At 34.8% G+C, this 26,257-nt stretch overlaps 4 long non-coding RNA genes across 4 annotated transcripts; all 4 read right to left on the bottom strand.

Moving 5' to 3' along the window:
- Nucleotides 1-417: 417 nt before the first annotated feature.
- Nucleotides 418-2,571, bottom strand: LOC124451587. The gene is made up of 4 exons (XR_006950556.1): nt 2,516-2,571; nt 1,906-1,964; nt 837-915; nt 418-483 (listed from the first exon to the last, which is right to left on the bottom strand). It is a non-coding gene; the product is annotated as an uncharacterized LOC124451587 (long non-coding RNA).
- An 8,372-nt stretch (nt 2,572-10,943) lies between these two features.
- Nucleotides 10,944-12,399, bottom strand: LOC124451321. Its single transcript, XR_006950407.1, has 3 exons — nt 12,228-12,399; nt 11,271-11,620; nt 10,944-10,982 (listed from the first exon to the last, which is right to left on the bottom strand). It is a non-coding gene; the product is annotated as an uncharacterized LOC124451321 (long non-coding RNA).
- A 1,253-nt stretch (nt 12,400-13,652) lies between these two features.
- On the bottom strand, nt 13,653-16,131 carry LOC124451844. Its single transcript, XR_006950697.1, has 5 exons — nt 16,090-16,131; nt 15,389-15,434; nt 15,222-15,314; nt 13,971-14,031; nt 13,653-13,769 (listed from the first exon to the last, which is right to left on the bottom strand). It is a non-coding gene; the product is annotated as an uncharacterized LOC124451844 (long non-coding RNA).
- Nucleotides 16,132-17,700: 1,569 nt separating this feature from the next.
- Nucleotides 17,701-19,086, bottom strand: LOC124451491. The gene is made up of 3 exons (XR_006950491.1): nt 18,994-19,086; nt 18,117-18,141; nt 17,701-18,028 (listed from the first exon to the last, which is right to left on the bottom strand). It is a non-coding gene; the product is annotated as an uncharacterized LOC124451491 (long non-coding RNA).
- Between the last annotated feature and the right edge of the window lie 7,171 nt (nt 19,087-26,257).

Below are 26,257 nucleotides of genomic sequence, written 5' to 3'. Positions count from 1 at the left end.
AAACCTGGAAAAAGTATTAATCCACTACACAAATTATACGACTGAGGGCGCGACGTGATTTTAGCTTGAACATTTAAATACATAGTGGGATACTTAATCCGTGCGTTCACGTAATGAATAATCCCTAGGTAAGTGTCCGAGTCATTCGGTTTGTAGTTTTGTCCCAGGACAATTGGGCAAACATTTGAACGCAACTATCGTCAAATTAGTATAGAAGGAATCGACAATTTATGTCCCGGGCTCCTCAGCAAGTGACTCATGAAAACAGGCCCCGACGAAACCATGTTCCAGACAAAAAACAAGTCGTCGAAGTCGGATTCCTTAATTTCGCTTACATGACGTTTACTGCACGAGTTAAAATTTTCAAATTCACGACAATCATATGGACTATGGGGGAGATAACGGTGGGCAACTCACAACTTCCTTCGCAGCGTTGTCCCGAAATTTCTTTAATTCCGTCTTCAAAGAAGCTTGCAAATTCATCTAAATATACAATGATACATTTAGCTAGAAGACCGAATGCTAACGTCACAAACATGGTCTTAAGTGATTTTTGTCACTATTGCCATACGTCATGAATTAATCATTCAATCAGTGCAGAAAACAGAGGCACCCCCCTGGATAGTTTTTGTTGGAATGTTCTAATTAGCATTTTGAGTGGACCCGAGGGGGGGGGGAGATCGCCTCTGTTTTTACACTTGTTGAGTGGCAAATCAATAGTTTATAGCGTCTACAAAAAAATTACAAGAGACGATCTTTTCTATTTTTTAATTCTGTGCTACACCAATAGGAAACAACAGCATCAGTTGAAGATTACGCAAATCCGTGACTCCAACCTGTTCAGATTGCTCATTTTCTTCAATCTTTCTAAATGTTTCCACAAAAGCTTTTTGAGTCGTCAAAATTCCTCGCCAACTGAAAATATAATTACGAATTCTAATTATATGGAAAGCGTCACTTCCGGCAAAATGGCGCGCTTTGATAGGCTCAGAAACATTTTGCCGGCCATTATTTTCCCGTAATCGACCACGGTCCAAAACGTAATTTTACTGTCAAATGTAAACAAATTTCGTAAAGCAAACAGCAAAACGCAAAATAAACAAAAGAAAAAACCATTTACGAATGTGATTCGAAGGAAAAAACTTAGAAAACAGTTAAACTATTCAGACGATACAATTTGAAACGATTTATTTTTTATGGACGAAAACTAGAAAAGTGAAAGCCAACCGGTAAAAAACAGCAAAGACGAGAAAGAAAGCAAGCTTCGTTTCAGGTCAAACAATGCCACATAATGATCCTTTTAATAACCTCGCTTTCTCGGTCTTTACTGAGAAATATCGGACCTCTGTCTTTTTGTACAAACTCGCCCTACAAGCTCGGTCTGTACAATAACACCTCGGTCTGTACAATAACACATTTATGTACAAACGGAGTAATAATTTAACGGACTTCAACTTTAACCTAACAAGGAACAGCAAACGAATTCGTTCCCATTCTACAAGTTGAAGCTGCGATTCCCATCTACAAAAGTAAACACGAACTAGGACACCAACCTATCTCGCTCTAAAGACTATATTAACTTGATACTTCCAATAAGATTGCTAAATCTATTTTTCATTTTGAATCTTTACTAAATCTGCAACTTTAGTAGTACTTGATTATACTTTTGAATATGTATGTAAGTGTGTGTTTGAGAAGCTTTCAATGTATTCAAGGTATTTTACAGGTTATACAAAACAGCATCCCAGTGAAAACACTCAAGTGATGTGGTCTCCGGAATAAATTGAAATATAAATAAATAAATAAAGACGAACAATCCTTGTATAGTTTTTCACGAACATCAAAAAATCAGCGCTTTATCCAGATGTGCAGGTAAACAATAAAACATTATAAAATGAAAAATACCAATTCTCTTGCTCCTTTCTTTGTGTGGCTAAATCTTGTAGACTATTGTCAACTTGCGTCTAAAACAGCATAAAGTTATCATACGTTTGAAGTATAAACAAATTGAAGCGTATATATGTCTGTAGGAAAATCCAACAATCACGCAGCACAATGTAATGCCTTTATGCAGGCTATAGTTCCTATTTCCTAAGCATTTGATACAATGGTACAATAGCTTGAGCCTGTAAACATTTTGTTCAGTCGTGACATAGACTATATGAGTAGCTGATAATTTAATTAGCTGTTCTTAGAAAAAAAGCTTCAAATTCTTCAGCGAAAAATCAAAGACAACTGTATGTATAGGAGTCATGAACATACCATCATTTTGTTTACATAAACATACCATCATTTTGTTTACATAAACATACCATCATCTTGTTTACATAAAACACATACTATCTTGTTTACATAAACATACCATCATTTTGTTTACATAAATATACCATCATTTGTTTACATAAACATACCATCATTTTGTTTACATAAACATACCATCATTTTGTTTACATAAATATACCATCATTTTGTTTACATAAACATACTATCTATTTTGCTTTTTACATAAACATACCATCATCTTGTTTACAATTGCTTCTGTTCGAGATGTAATCTGTTTTATGGTCATCTTACGCATTTGTTAATCAGCAATAACTTTCACGAGGGCGGCGCTGAAAACGAAATAATTTTGCTGGAATAAAAGCATCTTTCAAATCAATTTCAGAATTTGTTTGACTTATTTTGAGGCTTCCACTCCTACCTTTGAAATATTTGATTGTCTAATGTACAAGAGTGGTAGTAGCCAATGTTTCTTTTATGAGAATGCTAGTTTTAGCGTGAAGTAAAGTTTAATTCTCATTATAAACTACAACTGTACCGTTTTGAAGCTTGTTTGGCCCACAGTTCGTGACTTCTGTCAGTGATATGTTTTAGCCACGTTCGTCATTTGAGTGACGTAGTTTTGACGTTGCTTTTAAGATTATAAAACATTTTAGTTATACAATCATACATAAAGCGTCGCACAATTATCAGAATAACGATGGAAAGTTAAGATACAATATTGAAAAAATATATATCTGAGAATGTTTCATGCATAAGACGTACCTTAACCGCCTTTGCACTTCCATTCCTAAACTCGCAAATGACGTCTGCATTTCTTTCCTGTAAACGACACGGCAATTGAAATTGAGTTGTTTCATAGAGGAATATTTCATGCAACAAAACAGTCAATTCGCCCTTGGTAGTGGTGAACTTTTTATCATACAATTAAAAGTACAAAAGCATTCTTGTACTACAAAATTGGAAGAAGCGTTGTACAGACATTATACATTGTGACTGTCATGTAAGTTACTACATTGACCAATCATACTCTAACCATTAACCAATCATTCTCTCCTATTCATTAACCAATCTTGATCTCCTATTCATTAACCAATCTTGATCTTCCTATTCATTAACCAATCTTGCACTCCTATTCATTAACCAATCATACTTTCCTATTCATTAAGCAATCATACTCTCCATTCACTAACCAATCATGCTCTCCTATTCATCAACCAATCTCTTATTCATTAACCAATCATACTCCCTATTCACTAACCAATCATTCACTCCTAAAAGTTGAATAATTAATGCATAATCAGTGAGTATAAAGATATCATAAAACTCACCCAAGATGATCATCATCATCATTATCATCATATCATCATCAATGATCGTATAAACATTTGCCATCATTTGGCGTTCGTTCAAAACCAGACAAGTTTACCATTAATAACCAATGTGAAAGGAAAAATATAGATACAGATGATAGAAGGATGGATAGGGAAATTGATATAATGTTGGTGAAATAATATTGATACAATGGTGGGAAAGAAAGATATTGATAGAAATGATGGATATAGATGAAGGGATTGATAATGTGAGTGAGAGGAAGGATATTGACAATAGTGGGAAAGAAAGACTATTGATAGAAATGATGGATATAGAAGGGATACTAATGGTGGAAGGATTGATAATAATGTTGGTGAGAGGAAGAAATTGATGATAATGTGGTGAGAGGAAGGATTGATAATAATAATGGTGGAGAGGAAGAATATTGATAATAATGTTGGTGAGAGGAAGAATATTGATAATAATGTTGGTGAGAGGAAGAATATTGATAATTGAGGAGAGGGAATATTGATGATAATGTTGGTGAGAGGAAGAACATTGATGATAATATTGGTGAGAGGAAGGATATTGATAATAATCATGTAAATTAGATTTAAAATTTGACACTCATTCAAGATTCCCCTGATAAGCAGGAATGCAAAATTTTCTATTTCACCTCTTCGTCTTTTCTTTACTTCGCGATGTTTTTCAGAATGAAATAATTTTCTTGGAAGTATACTCGATGACTCATGATCGCCAGCATTTTCAAATAAATCTTTAGATCTAGGAGTTTCACCGGACGAACCTAACCAAAAAAGAGAGTTTGTGTGTGTGTGTGAGTGGGGGTTGCATAGTCGACTCTAGTATAGGTACAACGTATTTAAGAAATAAAAGATGTTTACTGTGTTTGCACAGGCTTATGAAAACAGAGGAGACATTTGGGAGAGCATCATAGTAGTGCAAGCATGAGACCAAAGGTCGAGAGTTCTCACAAACGTCTCCGAGGTTTGCATAAACCAGTTCAAACATCTTTTATTTCTTTTATAAAGCAACAACTATGCGAAACAAATCGGTTCAAAACAAATTAATGTTTTCATTTTTCCTCTAACACATATTCATGATCGATTTGCACATTCTCATTGATTGACTAAATTGCGCTCAGATTGGTTAATAACGATACTTCCGTTTTCAAAGCATTCCCTTTACACAAATATTCAACAAGTAAATTGGCACCTTTCTGCACCCTCTCTAACCAAGGTTGAGAGGGTGCACAATCCTCCACTCGCCCACACTTTACTAAATTCATCTCAAGTTGACATAAACATAAAGAGCTTACCCATATCGTCATTAATTATTTGTTGTTTTCTTTCTGCCTTTCTAAAAATGAAAATATTTGATTCTCCCCGTTATTTTCATGCAAGAACGGCGAAAACTGAAAGACGCATTGAATATTTTAAAAACGCGAAAATGTTTAAGAGGGTTTTGGCAACTTTGACAACCTTACCTGTTCACATTGTGCTTTTGCTTTTCTCTCATACGACTTCTTCATCGTTCTACAAAATAATTTTCAAGGCTGTATCACTTGTGCAAGCGACAAACATATCATAGTAAATAAACTGTCTTTATGGAATTTTGTAATACGTATAGGATACCTGAATCTTGGAAGTTTGTTCGTCTAGAAACGTATTGAATAAAATGTAACTGAATTAGTAAAGAAATCAAGAACAATACAAAATAGCAAATAGTTTAGACAACGTGCACCCGGGAGGAACTGATAAGGAGAAGTGGAGAGCAGGAACTGTGAAATCAGGAGGTGGGGGAGGCTATAGCGCCAATAGGGAGGAACTGATAAGGAGAAGTGGAGAGCAGGAACTGTGAAATCGGGAGGTGGGGAGACTAAAGCGCCAACAGGGAGGAACTGATATAGAGAAGTGGAGAGCAGGAACTGTGAAATCAGGAGGTGGGGGGAGGCTATAGCAATAGAGAGGAAGGATGAGGAGAAGTGGAGAGCAGGATGTGAAATCAGGAGGTGGGGAGGCTAGAGCGTGAATGGGAGGATAGAAGGTGAAGTGAGAGGATAGAATGTGAAATCAGGAGGTGGGAGGCTATAGCCAATGGGAGGAACTGATATGAGAAGTGGAGAGCAGGAACTGTGGAGTTTGGAGGTGGGGAGGCATGGCGCCAACAATAATAAACATTTAAATTAATGGACTTTTACATCCATTGATGGCCACATGACCAAACTCATAAAAATATAAATGGTATGGAGAGCCATATGTGGATAGATGGAAGGATGAGGGATGGTGGAATGGATTCATGGAACACAGGAACATTGATACATTATACATATCCTAACATCCATGCACATGTTCACAGATATCCTCATATACATAAAATATGTTCACGCATGTTCCCACATATTCACACATATATACACATGTTCACGCATATTTCACGCACACATACAAATTCCCAAAATCTTTTGTCGCTCTTTATTTTAAAGAATTGTTGAGTTTTTAACTAAGAAATGAGCGACGCACCTTTGAAAGATTTTTGCCCGTGTCAAGCATTAGATGCGAAACAGAAGATATTTCTTTTTCTGGTACGAGTTTCATCGTGTTCAGGATATTTTGCCGGCAAAACTGGAGTTTTCCCTTGTCTTGAACTACTTTTTCTTACTTGACGAACCATCAACTGTACCAAAAATCCTGAAGATCCATTTCCAAATATGAGATTTGCATCAAAGTGCACTTTATATATAATTACATAAGGACTGTTGTCGTTATCTATACATATTTCAACATAATACCTGAATCAGTAGATCGACAGACAAATTGCCATGTGGAGTTTTCACAAATGAAAAGCTATCTTTGCTGGAGCTTGTTCAGCGACACCTCTATACAATCATCTTGACAAATCCTCTGCAAAATATCGTGTATCGAACTTTGATTGCATCTACATTTTCTCGTAAATGATAATAGAGTATATATAACAGAGTCTTGTCAAATCCTCCGCAAAATATCATGTATCGAACTTTGATTGCATCTACATTTTCTTATAAATGATAATGAAGTATATCTAAGTATCATCAACATCAGATGCTAGAGTTATGAGCGCAGTAGTTATACTTCAAACCAAGACTTATTAAAGCATCGTGCCATTCGCGAGATGCCGTATTATACTCGAGATATCTGTATTTCGACTTACCTTGAAATTCTCCCTAAAAGCATCTACAATGGAGTTGGAGTCGGAACAATAACTTTCTTCTTCGTGCAAGTCGACATTTCGAAATTTCGACGGCATTCCATGCAGCCTGTTATCGTCCGCGTCATTTTCATGAGAAGATCTAATTTGTGCTGAAGTATTTTGTTTTGAATTCATTCTTGACGTTGGGGTGCCATCAGAAATCTTCGTATTCTTCACGGTTGACACAGCACCTGCCACCTTCGGGAAATAACTTTTTCTTAATGAAATATCTCCACAGGTGGGTGTGTCATCCTTTCTGTTCGTCCTTTTGCTGCAGACCTTTTTCTTCTTCATCACCATCTTCGTCATTACGAAATACAAAATCGATACCTTGTGATAAATCCAGTTCTTCATCAACACGATTTTTTCCTAAAGTGTCTTCATCTCGAGAGGGAGTTCGTCCTATTTCCTCGTTAGAACGATTGCGTAAAAGACGCTTTTGGCATTTTGTCAAGTCAACACTGTCCTCATTCATCTTCCTGTGAACGTCTGTACAACACAAAAATATATTACGTTATCTAAAATAACAATATCACTAAATTCGCTTCAATTTTTGGAGATGTAAAGTGATTTTCCTGGTTGATTTATTTATTGCAAACATTACCCAAATAAGATGCCTACTTGGGACAGTCAACGTGCTCAGGTGTACATTGGTGCTTGGTTGATTTATTTATTGCAAACATTACCCAAATATGATGCCTACTCGGGGATAGTCAACGCACAGATGTACATTGGTGTGCTTGGTTGATTTATTTATTGCAAACATTACCCAAATATGATGCCTACTCGGAACAGTCAACGTGCTCAGGTGTACATTGGTGTGCTTGGTTGATTTATTTATTGCAAACATTACCCAAATATGATGCCTACTCCGGAACAGTCAACGTGCTCAGGTGTACATTGGTGTGCCTGGTTGATTATTTATTGCAAACATTACCCAAATATGATGCCCACTTGGGGACAGTCAACGTGCTCAGGTGTACATTGTGTGCTCTGGTTGATTCCATTTATTGCAAACATTACCCAAATATGATGCCTACTCGGGACAGTCAACGCTCAGGTGTACATTGTGGTTGATTGATTTTATTGCAAACATTACCCAAATATGATGCCTACTGGGGACAGTCAACGTGCTCAGGTGTACATTGGTGTGCCTGGTTGATTTATTTATTGCAAACATTACCCAAATATGATGCCTACTGGGGACAGTCAACGTGCTCAGGTGTACATTGGTGTGCCTGGTTGATTTATTTATTGCAAACATTACCCAAACAAGATGCCCTACCGCTGGGACAGTCAACGTGCTCAGGTGTACATTGGTGTGCCTGGTTGATTTATTTATTGCAAACATTACCCAAATAAGATGCCTACTCGGGGACAGTCAACGTGCTCAGGTACATTGGTGTGCCTGGTTGATTTATTTATTGCAAACATTGCCCAAACAAGAAGCCTACTTGGGGACAGTCAACGCACAAAGTTCATTCGTATATTACAACCTCATGCTGTGGGTATATGCTATAATACAAAAATAAAATTACTTCCTACAGGAATTAGATGATAATATTTTCATAAGAAGTAGTGATAAGACGAATGAATATATGTATTTGTGTGTCACTGTGTGAGTACTCTTGTCAATAACCACAAAAATACAACGCTTCAAGTCATCAACATACTTGGATTATTGTAGCGTACCTTTACCTTTTTGATTCGTTTATCTTTGTCTTGTTCACGATGTCTTTCAGAGACTTACTTCCATCCTGTTCATCCTCAGATATATTCTTGTTTTCATTTTCTTTTTCTTTAAAAGTTGATTTTTCTTTTAACGACATTCGACAAAGCTTCGAAGTCAAAGGATTCTTCCTAGGATAAAGGCAAGGAAAAACTGAGGGTGGTCAATACAACTCGTTGTTTTCCATCCATATACAGTAGTTAAATACAGAAGACAGTACAGTAGTTAAGTACAGAAGTACAGTGGTTAAGTACAGAAGTACAGTAGTTAAGTACAGAAGTACAGTAGTCATGCTTTTACTTCAAATTTTAAGAATTTCCTTCGATTATCAATGTAATGTAGCATGTAATTCAAAAAAAAACATCAAACAATCTTAAATGGGTATGTTCATGGTTAAAAAGTACTTATTTTCAATTTGATAAAATCGCTCATTTGACCTTTCTACAGTCAAATGATTTAACTAACTTACGCAGGAGTTCCCAACACATTAAGCTCTGTCCAACCAACATGCAATATCATCATTAAATCATTATATTTCAAAATACGGCTAGCCTTACTTGAACATTTTCCAGTTCATCCTGCGGATCTTTCAGACTGCTCTTGTTCATCATCTATAAATAAACAAAATAAATCTTGTTATGCACAAGTAGAGAACAACGACTCCATGCTAAGAAATCAAACAACCTTCTTCGTTTCATTTTTCGACGTCCTTCATCAACACCTTCCTTTCTTCCACTTTCATCAGGAACATTTTCCTTTCTTCCACTTTCATCAGGAAAATTTTCCTTTCTTCCACTTTCATCAGGAGCATTTCCCTTTTCTTCATTAACACGTCCGAACAGTTCTTTAATATGAACATTTGATGATCGTGTTCGTCTGTTATCTTTTTCGCCTTCTGAGTGATGCCTTCTAGTATTTTCTTTATCGTTTCGTTTCTGATTTCGAGCGCAACGTCCGAGAACGTCGGACCGTCCTAAACAACAAGAATAAAAGCAATTAATTAGCTACAAGATCTTGTTCATACCTGTCTAGGTTGTGATATACTTGGATACGATAACTAAAACAAAACACTTGTTTACTATTTCAAGGATTATTTTCCAGCACAACGCGGGTACTAGTTGACAATCCACAAAATGTCGTTCGTAGTAAACATGAGTCGCATTTCACGAACTAAAGCCTGAAAATGTTGACTAGACAATCATTATGTGCGGTTACGTCATTAGTAATGTTTTTATTGACGTGACGTCATGCAACTTACGTCATATTTCATATATGAAAGTGACGTATCCTGTTTGGCACGTCGAATACCCTTCGTCGTCACTTTTCGCCGTTGATTCGACAAATACGATTTCAAGGCAGGTCTTCGGGGTAACGGAGAACTGACTATAAATAAATAAAGGTGATTTTTGTAGATAAAGTAGCCCCAAATCTAATCCAAACTAGACTGACCAAATGACGTCTTACGAAAACTAGGCACCCACCCTCCCTATCAAATCATCCTGAATTCATCCCTCCGATCTACATCTACAAACATGTAACAATACCTGGGTCCAAACTATTCACTTTAAGACAGTAGAATAGCAGAATGTATCTTACCGCATGTGGAGAATGAGGACCTAACAACCTTTTGCTTTCGCTTCGAATCAGATGCAACGTCAATTCTGTAAACCTTTTCGATAAGCTTCAAACGAGTTTCTGAAGCATTTGCGTTGGCTTCTATTGCTTTCCGTTTCGCCGAAATTCTATCCGCATCGGAGTAACCCTTCATCCAATCTTCAGTTCTGTAACCCTGAAAGTGAGTAATTTGCGTTGAATTTTGTTTTTCTTTAAAGGTATCGTCAATTATGATATGCTTACACTGCCAAGCTTGTTCTTTTATCTAGATCATCTTCGACGTACACATCAGTTGATTTTTAGTTTTTATACGTCCTGACTTTACTGTAGATTTCCTGCTTAGTAACGGCATCTGACTCGGAAGTAGAGTTACCAACAGTTCCTTGTTTCTGCAGAAGCTCGAGTGCGAATCTCTCGCGTCTTAAGTTGAGAAAGGCAAAACACGATTACTGAATATGTAAACAGCAAGCATTTCACAAAAACCTCTCCATCTCTTGTTCAATAGCAACTGAAGGTAGTTCAACACTATGAGTTTTACGGCTATATAGAGCGACAATCAGTTAAGGTTTTCGCTGTGAAGGATCTTATCCAAACTTTACAGATCAAAACGTGAACGTTATCAACAGCACCAAGCACACGGCTTTTCAACTGAGTAGATTTTATGAGACCAAACCTTAAAATAATGCGTTTTCTGAATGAAAAGGCTTCTCTCGTACCTTTACCGATGGAATTCTCTTCGCTGAGCGAGATCTTTTCCTTTTACCACATCACTTTCATCTCCATCGTTTAGTTTCGTTTCCTGTACAAAAATTTAAGACGCGTTTCATATGTTTGTTGTTTTTCATGAGCCAAACCTTCTTCTTCGTGCGGTTGATTAAAAAACGGCAGTGTTACAACGGCTTTTTTTCAAGATAAATACTGTTTGGTTTTAAGACTTAGTGCAATTTCATTGGCTGTAAAATATTGTCTGTTTAAGGTTTTCGTCAATGATCAACTAAAAGCAACATCATCGGAAAAGCACTTTGAAATTGTCAATATATAACAGCTTACACAAGTAGGAAACTCACATGACCATTCATCTACTTACTTTAGTTTTTCTCTTATTTTTGCCACTCCTTAAATAAGGTTCAGAGCTGCTCTGTTTTTTCTGATTTTCATCAACGGCCATTTTCCCAACGTCATTTTTCGACACCGATGAAGAAACACGACCTCGTTTTGCCAACACACTCAAAGGATCTTCATCTTGACTCAATGTTTGAGTCTCTTCGATCAATCGAGGTTCATCTTGACTCGTGTTAACTGAAAAGTTATCTGTATTCTTTGATGAATCAACAGCTGAATTATCTTTCTGAATAGTGTCACGCACTTCATTGGACGTTTTTTCAGTTACTTTATCACTGCATTTTAAAATCTCCTTCCTCTTTTCGTCTTTGCTTCCTATAAAATATAGAAAGTTTACGTTGCAAACTTGGCACCTGCACCGAGCATTTTAGGGTTTGAAGTTTGTGTAATTGTATAGTGTTACATGTTTGTAGATGTAAAGTTAGTAAAGTCCTCAGTAAGACTGTCGATGTCGATGTCGATTGACGTTTTGACAACCTTAGCAGCAGTCTTCTTCAGAGTCAAGAACAGAGTGAAGATGACGATCGCTAAGGTTGTCGAAACGTCAGTCAACATCAACAACAACAGTCCTTCTCAGGACTCGACTAACCTGGACGATCTACATCTACAGACATGTAACGATACTCCTGGGTTCAAACCATTTACTGTATAATGTTACATAAATGTACAATCCCCTAAGTAACAAATATTTGTACAATGACTTCAATATTACATAATTGTACAGTCACTTTTGCATGCATTTCAATGATTTCATTTACATCATACAGCTGATAGTAATCGACTATTTAAATTATCTCATACGTACAATTGAATTTCAGTGACTAACAATCTCAACACATGTATTTGATGGCAAAAATTTGTTGAAGAATTTATTTGTACTGATTGCCACATTAACGTAAACATTGTTTCTTATATCGCTTACCTTCATTATTATCTTTAAAAGTTGAGTTATTTGATTTAGGATTATCATTAATCTTTGAAGAGCCTTTGATTTGGGTTCATCTTTGCCACCTGAGCTGTCCTTTGATCTTGATTTAGGATTATCATTTATCTTTGAGGAATCTTTTGATTTAGGTTCATCTTTGCCACCTGAGCTATCCTTTGATCTTGATTTAGATTATCATTAATCTTTGAAGAACTTTTGATTTGGGTTTATCTTCGCCACCTGAGCTGTCCTTTGATCTTGATTTAGGATTATCATTAATCTTTGAAGAACATTTTGATTTGGGTTTATCTTCGCCACCTGAGCTATCCTTTGATCTTGATTTAGGATTATAATTAATCTTTGAAGAACCTTTTGATTTGGGTTTATCTTCGCCACCTGAGCTACCCTTGATCTTGATTTAGGATTATCTTTAATCTTTGAAGAACCTTTTGATTTGGATTTATCTTCCCACCTGAGCTATCCTTTGATCTTGATTTAGGATTATAATTAATCTTTGAAGAACCTTTTGATTTGGGTTCATCTTCGCCACCTGAGCTACCCCTTGATCTTAATTCAAAACCGTCGTTAATCTTTGAAGAATCTTTTGACTTAGGTTCATCTTTGCCATCTGAGCTATCCTTTAATCTTGATTTTGGTATATCATTCTCAAAGGAAAAATCTTTCGATGTGTGAATCTCTTTACTACCTGAACCACCATCCTTCGATTTCGACCCTTTAGCGACAGTTTGAGCATCCTTCCTGCTTGCATCGTTAGACTTCTTCACGCCTTTATCTTTGCACCAACTTTCTCCTCTTCCATTCGTTGACTCGATTTCGGTTTTGACGAATCATCGTTTGCCTCACTTTTGATATTCTTCTGTTCCTCGGCGTTGATATAGATACGGTTTCCGAAAGTCCTTTTGATCGACTTGGAACATAAACGGCATTCGATGTCACGGATGCTCTGTCGAAGCAATTACATCAGGACTATCCACGGCTGTATTTGATGGAAAGTCTTTGGAAATAACTGACTGACCGCGTTTAATGGATTATGTACATTGTGTTAAAGAGTTTGCTTAGCTTCGCTAGCAACTGATCAACATTATGGTCTTCACATGACACGAACATAATTAGTAATGAGCTATTTCACGTCGATTCCTGTATTATTTTATTCATTGGTAGGTAAATATGATGTTTGAGTGAATGAATGATGAATTAGTGGGTAACTAGGGATTGGAGTGAATGAATGATGAATTAGTGGGTAACTAGGGATGTTTGAGTGAATGAATGATGAATTAGTGGGTAACTAGGGATGTTTGAGTGAATGAATGATGAATTAGTGGGTAACTAGGGATGTTTGAGTGAATGAATGATGAATTAGAGGGTTACTTGAGATGTTTGCATTCTTTAAAAGGATATTTTCTTGATTGTATAAAAACTTGACATATTTTTCGCTTGTATCGTTGACAAAAGATAAAAGCGTATCGACAGTTTGATTCAATTGCACGACAAGAACGAACTCCTGACTTTCTTTCTTTTCTAAAAAAAAACACAAAACATGTTTGAATTCTTATATGAAAGCAAACTTTCGGTCGTGGTGATCTTTATCATAAAACATATTGAAAATATCGCATTTTCCTTGCCGTAAAAAGTTTTTCATAGCTACAACACAAATTCTACAATCATGTCCTAATATCATTTTTGGCTTCAGACAACCTGAAGGACGGCAAACTTCATTACCTAATAGGCGTGTTTGCAGAATCATTTCTTCTTTTAACGAGACGGTTTCCCATTCTTCATGCTGAAATAGAAACATAAAAATAAAAACGAATCGTTCGAAAAAAGAAGACAAGAAAATAATAGCATGAAAAACACTTTCGTGCATAACGGTGCCACACATGGAATTCGATATGTTTGAACTGAAATTAAAAAGCAAAACAACAATGTATGCCTTCAAAGAAAAATTGAAGAGAGATATCAACTCACTTCATTTTTTAACTACTTTTACTGGATTGTTGCATAGAAGATTATAGTGCTAGACTAACGTATCACATGTATATGTAAACATATTGATTTTCTTGTCAATTTTCTTAATTACCCTCCCTCCCCGTTGAAATCAGCTCCTGCTAGAATTGTTATCGCAAGTTTGGTATCATTTATGAGTTTATGCACGCATGTGTATCTTAACCAAAATTTATAACGCATATGTACAGCTAATGAAGACACAAATATATCATTTTATGGCGTTTCACTGCAATTTAAAAATTTAAAACATCATCTTAATTTCATCATCTTAAAACATCATTTTAATTCACAGATGACTATAAGCATAAAAAACACACGCATGTTTAATCGTGCTATATGCCAGTATTTCGGTGTCCACTCGCTGTAAAAATAATAGCTAATACTGATGATATGAAATTCATACATGGCGTTTCACTGTAAATTAAAACTTTTAAACATCATCTTAATTTTACACTGCAGTAAGCTCTTGAAAAAAGCTCTCCACATTTATATCTTAGCCTAGAATAAATTAAATGGATATGTAATAAAGTCAAAATATAACGTTTTACGTTGCACAGTAATTATAAAACACATTGTACGTACACTGGCGGTATGCTCATGAAAAAGCTCAATTCCTATTTTCCAGAACCATTGTTCATACAGTAAAAGTTGACTTAACACAACTGCACTCGCTACTTTATATGAAAAATCACATTTAGATACTAGGTTTCCCGCCATAAAGAACGGTGTTGAAACGACGCCAATTTAATCGTCGTATTAGCAGCCATACTTTTTATAAAACTCATACTTTATCTATACTTTATCATACTAAAAACTTTATCTATACTTTATACTTTATACTCTATACTTAGCAGCTATACTTTATAAAAACTCAGGGACCGAGAATAAAGTTTATAAAAAGAATTTTACCGTTGAATTACGCATATTTTCAAAATTAGTTTCTTCAACTCTCAAGGCAATAGTTACCTCTTCATCGATTGCAAAGAATGTGATCGACCTGCTTCCCAGATTAAAGTCAGTCCAAAACATCCCACTGTCGCTATCCATCGGACAATCAATCTGAAAAATATACAAGTAGATTGATAAAAAATCTTAACTTTAAGAGAAACATCCTAATGGGCATCGTATTTCACCTTCTGAAGGCCAAAGTATACGTCTTTGCAAAGTAGTGAGTATACACTATAAAATAAACCAAGAATTAAGTCTGCTATACACTGCAAATATTCATCCAGATTTTATTCATGGCATTTATGTTTGTTTTTTGTTTGTTTTTTGAAAACCTTTCAAAGAAATTCACTTTTTGAATTCAGATGACTTTGAATATATAAACAACAAGGATGTTTAATCGTGCTATATATGCCAGTGTTTCGTTGTCCACTGATGTAAAAACAATGAAGTTCTAGTGACATTAACTAATGCTGTAAATGATTTGAACAGGGAGACATTTAGAGATCGTCCAGGTTAGTATAGTCCTGAGAAGGACTGTTATTGTTGACTGACGTTTGACACCTTAGCGGTAGTCATCTTTAGAGTCAAAAGAAGAAAACTCTAAAGATGACTACCGCTAAGGTTGTCGAAACGTCAATCATAACAAAACAGTCCTTCTCAGGACTATACCAACCTGGACGATCTACATTTACAAACATATAACTAATGCTGGTGATATGAACTTTATACATAGCATGACCAAACGTGTGAGCTGGCTGTACTACACTAAATACTAGTTTTCTTCAATTAAAAGACAACAATAGAAAATAATGAAAGTTCGTTACCAGGCTACCAACGTGTCGAACTTGCTCAATCTAGATTTTCCAAACATAATTTAGAACTTTACCTTCTCTCAAGTTGTTTTCATTCAGGTTATTCACAAACTTTCGCGAATCCTAAAGATAAAAGTCGACACCTTAAACTGACAAACTCTTGTTGTATGACTAACACCTTGGCTAAGCTGTCTTCAAGGGAACGTAATTGGGAGAATTTGAAAATGACGTGGGTTATGCGGGTCTTTATTATAATTTTACTATCTAGGGGAAACTGAACGATAAGACAGAGTATGCGAGTGCAGTTTAATTATATGTTACAGTATAGAACAGCCATGCACCTCATGCTCCGGGAATCATTGACTTAATCTCGACAGTTCTAAGAAAGAGCAGCTAAAACGCATACTTAACGAGCAATAAAGTAATAGGAAAAGATTACTTTAACCAATTGCGAGTTCAACTTACAGATTCAAACTCGAAATCTCTAATGGAAAGAAAATCACGACGGCAATCGAGATGATCATTAAACCAAGTTTGAGCAAGAGATTTTCGTTTAGGCGAAGGCAACAAACGGCATATTAACTCGATCATGTTCAATTGCACTTCTAGATCTGAAACAAGAAAATTTCCACTTCACAACATCGTTAAAATGACATGATATTCAAGAAAAACGATGGAAACTTTCCTACCTCCAGCATTAGTCAAAAAGGACATCGAAGTTTTTACTACAATGAATATAGAAAGAATGAAAATAATAAATATAATTTGACCAATTCTCCCTCCCCCAAAAAAATGAATATAATTCTGTTTTGTGACGAAACATTTCTATCCGTATAAAACATACTTACACAACTGTCAGAGAATCCACAAGGCCCAAATCACCGATAAATAACTCTATTACAGTGTTGAGAAATTTTATCGCCAAAATGGAATCACAAAAAGTGAACGAGTACGATTTAAAAGGTACATGTTTTTCCTTAACATTCTGTTGTTGCATGGTTATAAACACCACCAATACCAGTTATACATGTTTTACGTTAACATTCTGTTGTTGTATGGTTATAAACACCATCAATACCAGTTATATATGTTTTACGTTAACATTCTGTTGTTGCATGGTTATAAACACCACTTAACAATACCAGTTATACATGTTTTACGTTATTCTGTTGTTGCATGGTTATAAACACCATCAATACAGTTATACATGTTTTACGTTAACATTCTGTTGTTGCATGGTTATAAACACCATCAATACAAGTTATACATGTTTACGTTAGCATTCTGTTGTTGCATGGTTATAAACACCATCAATACCAGTTATACATGTTTTACGTTAACATTCTGTTGTTGCATGGTTATAAACACCATCAATTCCAGTTATACATGTTTTACGTTAACATTCTGTAGTTGTATGGTTATAAACACCATCAATACCAGTTATACATGTTTTACGTTAACATTCTGTTGTTGCATGGTTATAAAACACCACCAATACCAGTTATATATGTTTTACGTTAACATTCTGTTGTTGCATGGTTATAAACACCACCAATTGTTGTTGCATGGTTATAAACATTATCAATACAAGTTATACATGTTTTACGTTACTATTCTGTTGTTGCATGGTTATAAACACCATCAATACCAGTTATATATGTTTTACGTTAACATTCTGTTGTTGCATGGTTATAAACACCATCAATACCAGTTATATATGTTTTACGTTAACATTCTGTAGTTGCATGGTTATAAACACTACACCAATACAAGTTCTACAAGTTCTATGTTAATATTTTGTTACTGCATGGTTGTAAACACTACCAATACGATAAGGAAAAGATTATTTATAAAGTCGTGATTATTTAACATCGTTTCTTCAAATCTGCAATTTAAGGGTGAACTTGAACTTCATCCAGTTTGCACGCACCTCAAATCTTTGAATGAGAGCATTTCGTTCGTCGGCGACCATCTCCAGGTAAGGTAGAACGAAACTTTTAATGGCAAGCTTTCCTATGAGAGAAGTATTATACAACACAATGACAATGATTCTATCATTCCTATAGAGAAATTGTACAACGTTCACATAGAAAATTCTCACCTTCTTTGCTTAGATCTGCAATGTTCTGCAAAATAAATAAATAAATTGGAACCAAAGAGTGACAAATGTCGATGTCATGTGACCCTTTGCAGCATGGCGTTGCTTCAGGTCAACAATCACCGAACACGATGGAACTCGGTCGGCGAAAAAATTCATGCAACAAAGGGTTAATATGACACATAGAAGAGCTTTGTATTTTGCCTTTCAAAATCTACTGTTCTTCTAACTCACGAAACTACTTCATGGCTTTCTATGGTTTTATCTTTGATAACTGACAAGTTCTATCTCAGTAAAACTGTATCTAATTTCTCATCTATTAAATGTGACGTTTTCCGTACGTCTGTACTTATAAATTGAGTTATATAGGGTCAGCGGTAGAACGCTAATTGTGGGGTGAGTGTATATTGGTATATTCAGTTGTGTCCGACTGACTTCTTTAGAAAACCAAATCACTTTCAAAAGAAATCACACTCGCCCACAACTGAATACATGAATATACACACCCCTCCCCAATTAGCGTTCTAGCGCCGTCCCTGAGGTTGTGTATCACAGAAATTGCTTGATTTCTTAATGTGCCTTTATGAACTGCATTTCACACAAGTGAACATGTGCAAGAGAGAGGACTACAAAGCTTGCTGTTGCATTCACTTAATCATGACATGAAATATCATATTTTTTTTCTTCAATAAATGAATATATAAGTAAAATTAAACGATTATTTTTTAAATTTTTGCCAGCATCCCCATGCACCCGTTAGAGAGCCCTTAACATACCTATTGCATTGCTTTATAAGGGGACTTCAAGGGAATTTTTGCTTTGTCTGTGGACAAATCTCTTTACAGATGTAGAAGCAAAGTTTTAGAGTGTTAATTCTTACTGACAATTTCCATGATGCTATTGATCATTTCATTCTTTTCTTCCTTAGAATTATTATCCCATCTTAATGACATTAATGTCCGAAAAACCTTTAAAATGTAACAAAACAAAACACACAAACTACATCGTCAATGTCTATTTACAAGAGATTATTTATATCCTTGAGTGAACATCCCCCACCCACCTTCATCTTACTACCTTCTCCCCCACCTGTTTCTAACATTCTTTTTCCTCCCCATCAACATAGTATCTCTCTTTTCAAAACATGCTCAATGCACATCCCACTCCAAAGACACATCTCTCTCCCAACACACATCTCTCTCCCAACACACATCTCTCTCCCAACACACATCTCTCTCCCAACACAAATCCCCCTCTCAACACAATCTCCTTCAACACACATCTTCTCCCAACACATCTTCTTCGGTTTTTTCTTTCTTCAATCTTAATAATCTTTATTTTCCTCCATCTTTTCCATCTTAACTTTATCTCTGTTCCACGGACATATCTTTGAACAGTTCAAATATCTCTCCATTATCACACACATCCTTTCCACACATCCTCTCTTACCTCCAACATGTTTCTCCCACCCCCTTCAACAAAAAACAAACATAAATGTAATGTAACTTATCATTTGGGGGGTTTCTCCATCAAGAAGCATTTCAGGCTTATTGGATGACACTTGAGATAACATTTCAATGGATTTTTCAAAAACTTCATTATTTATTGGACCGTTTAGAGCCTATGGTCAGAAAACAAATTTTCAAGTGAGATTACATCCATTAATGATATTATATTTCATTCATTCTTATTCCCCAATCATATTTCAATGAAGTTATTACTTTGTTTTGATGATGTATATAAAATTTTATAAAAATACCGTTGCCAAAGATGTTTTGACTGTTTTCAAAAGCGATAAAGAGTCCACTTTGGCATATTTCTCTTTTCCTTGCTGTTTCTTGTCAATCTCTGTATCAGATACTACAATCTAAAAGAGCCATAGAGACTATAAAAACATTGCTAATTATGATTAATATCATAGTTTTCTCCTGCTAACAGATACACAACAAGCATGGACACAGATAATAAACAATATGACAATATAGAGTTTAGATTTTTGGTAAGGGAAGCCTTTGTTCATTTTACGAGTGAGAAGACTGGACAGTTGTAAAATATCATGAATGGAGAAGATAGATGAGCGTAATGTAAAAGATAGAGGCCCACTCATTGTAAGCATTTAGTTACTTGAAATAAAAACGAGATTCATAATGCAAACATCAAAAATAAGTTGAGAAGAAGAGTGATATATTTATCAAAACATTTGTCATAATACACTTTCAAAAAAACGACGGCTTATAAATTATTAAAATATAACGGTAGCCTCCAATCGGCAATCATTTGAGATCAACAAGAGCAGATATAAAAGCAACGAAAGGGAAAATGTATCGCAAACACGAGCATCTTTCAACAAAATACATGATTTACGAGCACTGTCATACAATTCATAAGATTGCCATCAAAAAATAAAATTTACGCATTTCTTTCAACGCTACCTGAGTGTGTGATACAATCATCTTGGCAAAAAAAAACAGTTGTGGAGATGTGTTTTATTTCTTGAAGAAATTGTTGGCTAAAATAAAGCCAAGCATGCTTAATAACTTTGTTTTTTTTCACAATAAAAAATTAAAAATCGCACGTAAGTCTTCATTGTTTTTACTCCTGTGGGATTCATTTTGGATTTTCCCGCGCTTCACCTATTGCCCATATTTGGTAACATATCGTGCTGCCTTCGGCCAAGATTCGGTAAGAGCCGATAAAGTTCAACAACATTATGATACATACTGTAACTTGTTGCTTTTTGATATTTTAAAATTTTAATTCGTAGCTCTTTCCATGAAATTTTAAAAATAAAACGTTCGATAAGCATTTAGTATAGCATTAACGGTGAAAACATGTATTCATCAGGCAGTTTTAGTTTGGTCTAATTTTTTCCAACTATACTAATATATCAGTATTTACTAACGAATAAATGAAATTGATGAAAATAATAATGACGTAAATTTCATATTTTGAAATTTACATGACTAAATTTGCTAACACACCACTCATGGTTAAATTGCTTGCAATAATTGTTGTGATATTGTTGTGTCTACCTTAACATAGCTTGATTTTTTCCCTGGAGGTCGACCAACTTTCCTGTGAGAAGTCAATCTAATGCTTTTCTCAAATAACGGAGATTCCTTTCCCTCTTTTTGATGCGATAAGGATCGATTATGAGCTTTGGCTTTTCTTGGTGTTGAAGTTATGAATCCAGTAAAACTAGATGATGTAGCTTCATAATTTGAGGCATCATTGCGAGAATTATTCCTCGCTGATTTCAACTTTCGTTTCTCAAGAGGAGTCCTGAATACAACAGACTTTGCACTTCTTTTTGGCATCTTTAATAGAAGCAGCACTGCTGTTACGGGTCATCTTTCATTTAATAATGAAAATAAACTCAAGAATCGATCTCTTTCCTCCATATTTTGGCGCCATCATTCAACTTTTTAATAAACTACTATTACTTTTGCCCGGAAATTTGAAGTATCGTTACCAATCTTTCCACGCAAAATAAGAATTTCAGTTTTTCGAAGAGACCGTGAAAAAATACTGAAAATAAAGTTCAGTGTTTGGAAATGGAAATGTATGCAAGAATGAGCTGCAGAAATTTATTTTGACCTACCCTTACCATAGATTCACCATTGATTTTGAAATAGTTGTGCCAAACATGATATCCTGATACATGTTATCATTATAGTTTGTTTGGGAAAGGGCTCATATTGAGTCACTATCGTGCGATATCTGCCGTTTGTCTAAACGCTCTACGTACTTATAACAACTAGCTATCTGGTGAGTATTTGGTCAGAATGGGGATGATCCAGGCACTGTCATTGCTGTGTATAATGCAGCTCTTTTCATTTCTCAGTGAAATTGACCAATGTTAGCCACTTTATCCATTTCACCTCGTGGCCTTAGGAATTGATTTTGTTGCCCATCCCCTAATAATGTTGAAGTTTGTAGCTTGTTTGTATACTTTAGGAATGTTGACGTTGTTTATTATACTTCAGAAATATGTTATTTTGGATTACATCACTAGCATTTTTGTGCAAAAAAGAAGACACTACTACACACCTAGAATTTAAGCCCTTTGTAGGTTGTTGATAATGAATTTGCTGTTTCGATTTGAAAATTGGCTTGTCTCTGTTTTCTCAATTAAAATTAAATATTGTTGGTTAGTCATGGATTTTAGGTCTATATGTTGCCATGTGTAAATATTCAATTACTCATTGTCATAGCATTTCAATTTTAACAAGTGCATCCATAAAATTATTTTGTGAGACAAGTCGTAACATGTTTGCTTTAAAAGTAAATATTGGCTCATACTAAATACATGGAAGGCTACGTCCCTTCGTCAGTCAATATTTTGAAGCCAGTTGAGCCCAGTCTTTCCACGCATTGTAAACACACGGCCAATAGACAGAAGCGAAAAATAACTTGTACAAACTACGACGCTCCAAAACAAACACAAATTCTTTTTGCCTTAATTTGGCAAACAAACTTTCACAAATGAGACTTAACAAGTATACACAACTTTTAACAATTACAATTTTGTAAAAGAAGCCATAACGGGCATGGCCAACCATTACTAAAAGGCACTTTGTTGTTGTTGTTTGTTTTGGTATGTCTGCAAATGTGCCAAAAACTAAAGCATTTTGGTTTCAACGTAGCATAGAAAAGCACATAGAATTCTAAACAAACATCAGTTTTGTAAATGTATTTCTACCCAAAACAATTATTATTAGTGTTACTCCGTGAACGTTCAAAAACGCAATTTTTAGTTCAAACTTACATGAGATTTGGTTTAAAAATATAAGTTAGATAATATATGATAATAGTCGTCATATCCTCCCAAATTAAGGGCTTCTGTAAATAGATGCACCTACAAATCTTTCATGGTAAAGGATGCTTGCTGAAGTGTTTCCGATTTGTATAAATTGAACGATCAGTTTCCACAGTTGATATTTTCCATTACGAAATAGGTATTCAATAGTTAGCATCATAATTCACAGTAAAAATATCAAGCTCCATCACCTTTAATGCCACAATACCTTCTACAAATATTCTTTATTTCGAGTTTCTGGAGGTCAAATTTGACTTCGAAAAATTATTTGGTTTTTATATTACCGGTAGCCTTCCATCTATTATAGTTCAATGATACATCATAAACTTCATAAAGTTTACGTCTGATAAAAATTTCTAGTGCAATATTTCCTAAACCGGGTCGTCGGACAAAAAAAGTTTATAAGGAAGCTTGTTAGGAAATTTTTTTGCAAGTGAGTTAATTTTAAACATCGATCAGATTCAAATATGCTGTAATCTTTAAAGTTTTTTCACTAAAGCTTTTAAATACATACTCAAATACGAATTCCATCTTACAAAATAATCAAAACTCAACTCATACCTAATGAACATATCTCATGCTGTAGTTATATGGTAAAAGGTGAGCTAATTATGTTTATTAAAAAGTTCATCTTGCTTTTTTGCCTTCATTTATGGTTTGAATTAAAGCATGAGGATGATCCTACAGTGATTTGTGTTTTGCCTTTTAAAATTCAATGTGGGTCATTTCATCAAATATATGTCAGTAAACAAAAATTGTGCAGAAAAAACGTAACAAACCAAAACATCTTCATTCTTTCTTCAAGTGAAATGACAATTGCGCACCATGCTGTCATAAATTGAGGCAGTGCGGCAACCAGGGCCTTAGTGAAATCTTTTTCTTTTATGACTTAATCTTACATCATTTACAGTCAAAATTCAACAGGTAGAAACCTAAGATCGTCAGTCTTTCTTCAATTGCTAGCACGTGAAGTTAGACAAGGAATTCCAAAAGCATTACCAAAAAACATGGTGAATTATCGTAGTGTACTGCCAAATTTATATAATAGACCAATACCATTAATACATTTTTACTTTAAAAAATATGAACAAGTGCAACTCTTGACAGTAGCAAATTATACATAAATTCCAATTTTTTTAGCCTTTACAATCAGGTGTAGTTGAGTTTCTTGATAGGAAAGTAATTTCAACGGAAGCGGAAGACTGAGTACGCCGAGAATCATTCTCCCCTTCACCACTTCGTACTCTTTTTCATTAAGAACTATTACATTATTATTTTGACCATTAACAATGGTATTTGCTCTTTTTAAAACAATTTTTAATTGATAATATTAGAAGGGTTACATTCTGATGTCTCAAAAAGAAAACCTGAAAGCTATTCAATTAAACTGTAAACCTAGATCACCAATTAGAGATCTCATAAATACTCGTTCAAAAAAGACATGCAGACAGAAACCTAAAATAATGAATCTGTTGTCGACTCACGCATAATATTATATCATTAACTTAGGCAACTTTATGGATAAATATTTCTAATTAACAGCAAATTTTAGCTGCATGTGCTCAACTTCATCATGGCTCAAAAGATTTTGAATGAATAAGTTCTGAAGAACAAGAATGTTAGCATTTTGAGAATTAATAAGTTCTTGACATACATTACACAAGGCCATAATATTATAAATAATGTCTGTACAATAACAATTATACAACATGCTAAATATCTTCACCTACATTATAATTATTTAAACAGGTTTGCCTTCATGCAGCAATAAGAAAAGTGTTATGTCAGAGAAACGTAACACTTTAATGCATTATTTGAATATTTACAGTGCTATACATAGCGATTACAGCTTTTTCCGTGCATGACTCGTGTCTTTTTACAATATAAAAAATGTTTATTGATATTTTTCATAAGTAGATAGCACAATTTTCTCTTTGTTTATATTTTTGTTTTTCATGATAATTTGTCCTTTGCTGTCCTGTGATGTTATGTGTTCAATTTTTTTTTTCTCACAAGAATTTTTTTGAGCGTTTAGGTCAGTGCAGTCTTGAAAAGGATTGTTGGTGTTCGTGTTGACAAACATTTCTACGAGAACTTTGACTCTGAGACCACTCTTGACTTTGAAGGTGACTGCTGCTAATGATGACGAAACGTCAGTCAAAACTAACAGTGTTAGAGCCTATGGTCAGAAAACAAATTTTCAAGCGAGATTAAATCCATTAATGATATTATATTTCATTCATTCTTATTCCCCAATCATATTTCAATGAAGTTATTACTTTGTTTTGATGATGTATATAAAATTTTATAAAAATACCGTTGCCAAAGATGTTTTGACTGTTTTCAAAAGCGATAAAGAGTCCACTTTGGCATATTTCCCTTTTCCTTGCTGTTTCTTGTCAATCTCTGTATCAGATACTACAATCTAAAAGAGCCATAAAGACTATAAAAACATTGCTAATTATGATTAATATCATAGCTTTCTCCTGCTAACAGATACACAACAAGCATGGACACAGATAATAAGCAATATGACAATATAGAGTTTAGATTTTCGGGAAGGGACGTCTTTGTTCATTTTACGAGTGAGAAGACTGGACAGTTGTAAAATATCATGAATGGAGAAGATAGATGAGCGTAATGTAAAAGATAGAGGCCCACTCATTGTAAGCATTTAGTTACTTGAAATAAAAACGAGATTCATAATGCAAACATCAAAAATAAGTTGAGAAGAAGAGCGATATATTTATCAAAGCATTTGTCATAATACAGTTTCATAAAAACGACGGCTTATAAATTATTAAAATATAACAGTAGCCTCTAATCGCCAATACAGCAATCATTTGAGATCAACAAGAGCAGATATAAAAGCAGCACAAGGGAAAATGTATTGAAAATACGAGCATCTTTCAACAAAATACATGATTAACGAGCACTGTCATACAATTCATAACATTGCCATCGAAAAATAAAATTTACGCATTTCTTTAAACGCTACCTGAGTGTGTGATACAATCATCTTGGAAAAAAACAGTTGTGGAGATGTATTTTAGTTCTTGAAGAAATTTTTGGCCAAAATAAAGCCAAGCATGCTTAATAACTTTGTTTTTTTTTCACAATAAAAAATTAAAAATCGCTCGTAAGTCTTCATTGTTTTTACTCCTGTGGATTCATTTTAGATTTTCCCGCTTCACCTATCGCCCATATTTGGTAACATATCGTGCTGCCTTCGGCCAAGATTCGGTAAGAGCCGATAAAGTTCAACAACATTATGATAGATACTGTAACTTGTTGCTTTTGATATTTTAAAATTTTAATTCGTAGC

The sequence above is a fragment of the Xenia sp. Carnegie-2017 genome, unplaced genomic scaffold (genome assembly GCF_021976095.1).
Source record: "Xenia sp. Carnegie-2017 unplaced genomic scaffold, XeniaSp_v1 HiC_scaffold_24, whole genome shotgun sequence".
NCBI classification, from domain to species: Eukaryota; Metazoa; Cnidaria; class Anthozoa; order Malacalcyonacea; family Xeniidae; genus Xenia; species Xenia sp. Carnegie-2017.
This window is presented reverse-complemented; position numbering and strand designations above follow the sequence as displayed.